This window comes from Glycine max, chromosome 20, assembly GCF_000004515.6.
Source record: "Glycine max cultivar Williams 82 chromosome 20, Glycine_max_v4.0, whole genome shotgun sequence".
Lineage (NCBI taxonomy): Eukaryota > Viridiplantae > Streptophyta > Magnoliopsida > Fabales > Fabaceae > Glycine > Glycine max.
Window position 1 is genome coordinate 9,255,498 of NC_038256.2, and position 4,474 is coordinate 9,259,971.

Below are 4,474 nucleotides of genomic sequence, written 5' to 3' on the forward strand. Positions count from 1 at the left end.
CATTCGCGGTGTCCCACGCAAATCTCCAAGGATACAATAGGAACCATCTTAACAGAATTAAGGTTACATAACTCACAAAGAAAAAAACAACCTAGGGGTAAAGAGGGTAAGAGATTAATAGAAGCAAAGAGGAAACAAAAAAAAGTTGTATTTCAATCACCTTTGAAATCACGTTCAAACACCATCGACCAACATTTTTTTATCACTAATTATAAGCCTATAATTGTCATTGTCCCCCTCTTGATTCTCACTTTTATTGGCATTAATAGGAAATGTAACTGATAACTTAATTGTAGGAGATTTGAATTTCAAATTCTTGAAATTAAATGTCATAACTTTCCTTGTCTGCCTTATGATTTTCATTTAATTAACTCTTTTAAAAAAATTCTTTTGAAATAAATATTAAAATTACAACAATCCCTCTTATATTTCAAAAGAATAAATTACATTTAATAAATAAAAGAAAATTTATGGGTTAACATGAGGTGTAATGCATCGGATCTGATATAGCAAGCTATATGAACCAGACCTAAATAAAAGAAATTTTTTGGGTCAACATGATCATCATTCACATACTTTCTATACACACATTTGTTAGCATCACTACTAGAAAAAATATCAACATGTAAAGTCTCATTAAACTTTTCATGTCATTGTTTAGGCGCTTGTTTTAAACCATATAGGGATTTCAAAAGTTTGCACACTTTGTTCTCTTGGCCATCCTCCACACATCCCTCAGGTTGAGTCATATATATCTCTTCCTCTAAATCACTATTCAAGAAAGTTGTCTTAACATCCATCTAATTAATCACTAACTTATGGATTGCAGTTAAGGCTATCAAAATCTTAATGGAGGAAATCCTTGTAATAGGTGCAAAGGTATCAAAAAAATATATGTTAGGTTTCTGAGTAAACCCTTTAGCAACCAACCTTGCCTTGTACTTATCTATAGATCCATCAAGGTTATACTTCATCTTAAAGATCCATTTACATCCAATAGGATTTTCACCCTCAGGTAGATCTTTTTAATAGAGTCAATTTCAATCCTAATGGCTTGCTCCCAAAGGTTTGCATCTGAAGAACTAATAGCTTCTGAAAAGCTTAAGGGATCATCCTTAATAAGATATGTATAAAAGTCATCTCCAAAAGATTTCTCTGTCCTATGTCTTTTAGTTCTCCTTAAATCCTTGCTTATAGGTTCACTATAGGTTTCAATTAGTTGTTCAAGACTAGAAATGATACTGGAACTAGCCCTAGACCTCAAAGGAAAAACATCCTCAAAGAATTTGGCATTCTTAGTCTCCATGATGGTGTCCCACTCAATCATATCACTCTTAAGAACTAGAAATCTATAGGCAGCACTATGTTGAACATAACCAATAAACAGGCAATCAAAATTCTTAGATCCTATTTTCCTTTTCTTTGGATCAGGTAACATCACTTTAGCTAGGCACCCCCACGCTCTCATATATTTGAGGTTTGGTTTATATCCTTTCTATAACTCATAAAGACTGAAACTTGTTTTCTTATATGGAATTCTATTTTGTGAAAAACAAGAAGTCAAGAGGGCTTTTCCCCAAAGGTTGTTAGGAGCAAAGGAACTAACAAGTAAAGCATTTCATCATTTCCTTAAGGATTCTATTTTTCCTTTCAATTACTCTATTTAACTCGGGTGAATATGGTGGGGTTACTTCATGAATTATAGCTTCCTTTTCACAAAAGTCATTGAACAAAGTGTACTCACCACCCCTATTAGAACTTAGCCTTTTGATTTTTCTATTCAATTGATTTTCAACTTCGGCCTTATAAGATACAAACATATCAAATGCTTCATCTTTGAGTCTAATTAGATAAACTTTAGTATATCTAGAGTAATCATCTATAAAGGTTACAAAATAACTTTTACCTCCTCTTGTCATAGTTTGTTTTAAATCAGCAAGATCATAATGAATTAAGCCTAGCAATTCAATTTCATGTTGTGCGGAAGGACATGATTTCTTAGTTAATTTTGATTCAACCATATTTCACATTTCTTACTTTGTTTATCATGCATATTAATTAAACCTAGTTGTTGCAATTTCATAACATATGTTGGATTAACATGTCCTAATCTAGCATGCCATATATCATAAGAATCAATCTAGTAAGCAGAAGAAGATGCATTCTCATTAATCATTTTAGAAACATTGAGTACAAAGAGACCCTGATCACAATAACCCTTCCCCCACAAATACATTATTCTTAGTCAAAAGTATCTTATCAGACTCAAAAGATATCTTTACCCTAACCTTTCCTAACAATACTACAGAAATAAGGTTAACTCTGATAGAGGGAGCACGTAGCACATCATTCAAAGCTAGTGTTCTCCCAGATTTGAGCTTAAGAAGAACTTTTCCCTTTCCTTGAACTGGAGTAGTTCTCGAATCACCAAGATAAACTTGCTCTTCTCCATCTCCCATAGTAGTGTAGGAGGTAAACATACTCTTATTAGCACACATGTGCTTGGTAGCCCTAGAGCCTACCACCCATTTGTTCACATTGGTGACAACATTCCCTTGACAAATGACCACAACAATAACGTCATCTCCTTCAACCAGGTTAGCCCTAGACTTAGGAGGATTGCCATTTCTCACAACTTTATACCTACACTGAGGAGCAAAATGTCCTAGCTTCCCACAAATAAAACATGCTCTTTTTTTTCTTGAAAGAAAGATTAGAAGTAGGAGCACGTGGGATGAGATTGGAAGGAGTAGCACGTGGGTTATTATATATGTACTTATTTTTGTTATTATGATCAATTTTGTTCTCATATCTCTTATGAAATGATTTGTCTTGTACCATGTTTTCCTTGACAGACATTGCTTTGGTCCTTGCTGCAGCACTTTCCTTCCTATTTGTATCTTCAATGATAATGTGGGTGATAAGGTCTTGCAGTGACTTCTGTTTGTGCTTGTGATTTAACTGTTGTTTATAGTCTGTCTAGAACTCTGGTAGCTTCTCAATCAGGAGTTCAGAAATGAAATCATCAAGCAGAGAGATGTTTTCAGTCTTTAGGTCTTCTAGCAGCTTGTGGTATTCATTGATTTGTACCTTGATATCTTTTTCTTCGTTTATGGTCCAACAGTAACAGTTGGTGATGATGAATCTCTATCTGACCACATCCTCAGTAGTGTATTTGAGTATAAGAGAGTCTCATATCTCTTTGGATTCCTTGTAGGAGCAATAGACATCAAAAATATCATTAGACAAGACACTTAACAAAGTGTGATGGCATACCTTATGGGCTTGAACCCATTGTTGAAGTTGATTGACATCAACAAAGACATCAGGTTTAGGAGTGAAAAGACTGAAGACAACTCTATGCATATCCTGCAAGGTATGAACGCGTTCCTACCAGTGACGAAAGTTTAGGCCAGTGAAGACCTCAATTTTTGAGACGTCAGGCAGTGGCTTAACAAAGGTTGTTGTCTGTGGCATGGGGTTGGAAGTGTTGACATCATTGAAAGGTTTTGCAGCTTCAGCCATAAAATAAACATTTTAGATTGTTATTGCTGAAGTAAAAAATCACGAACACGGTTGAACTTCCTGAGGTGTGGCAATCACTGACATAAAAGGTTTATTCGCGATGTCCCATGCAAACCTTCTAGGATACAATAAGAATGTCTTAGCAGAGCTAAAGCTACATAACTCACAAAACACCCAGGAGTAAAGAGGAATAGAAGCAAAGAGGAAGAATAAAAAAAAATTGTATTTCAAATTTTCAATCACCTTTGAAATTGTAACACCCTGAAATATTACTAGTTATAAATCGATGTTTAATTGTATTTATTGTGTTATTTGACTATATGGTTGACTTGAATGAGTGGAGGTATGACTTGAATTAGTCATATGTGAATTTCTTGATGTGGATGTTATGTGGGGTTTTGTTGAGATAAGTTGAAATTATGAGATTTTAAATTTTACCTAAACCTATTCCAGTAAAATCACGATCGTGGATTTGTTAACCGTTAGATCATCTTCAAATTTTGTCTGGAGCTTCCTAAGACATTTTCCCAAAGTCTGACCGTTGGAATTTTGAAAATAAAAACTTTTTCTGTCTCTCTAAGCACAAAGGGCGCACTAAGCGCAATTCCAACCCGAGAGGGAATTGCGTTAAAAGCGAGAATTGGCCTGCTGAGCGAGCCATAGTGGAGAAGAAGTTGCACTGAGTGAGAATTTGTGCATTGAGCAAGAAAAGTGGACTCCTGCTTAGCGAGATGAGCTCGCTAAGAGAGATTTGCATATTATAAATACGTTCCTCAGCGTGAAAAACATGATTTTTCACTCTCCTCTTCTCCAAAACACCACCCAAACCCTAACACCTCCTTCTCCACCACCCACTACCACTGGTGGCCGCCACGAGCCGTCGTTGCTTGCTACTGAACCCCCACACCAAGAGGAACATCTTAACCGGAGCGGAATCCTCAGAATCCTC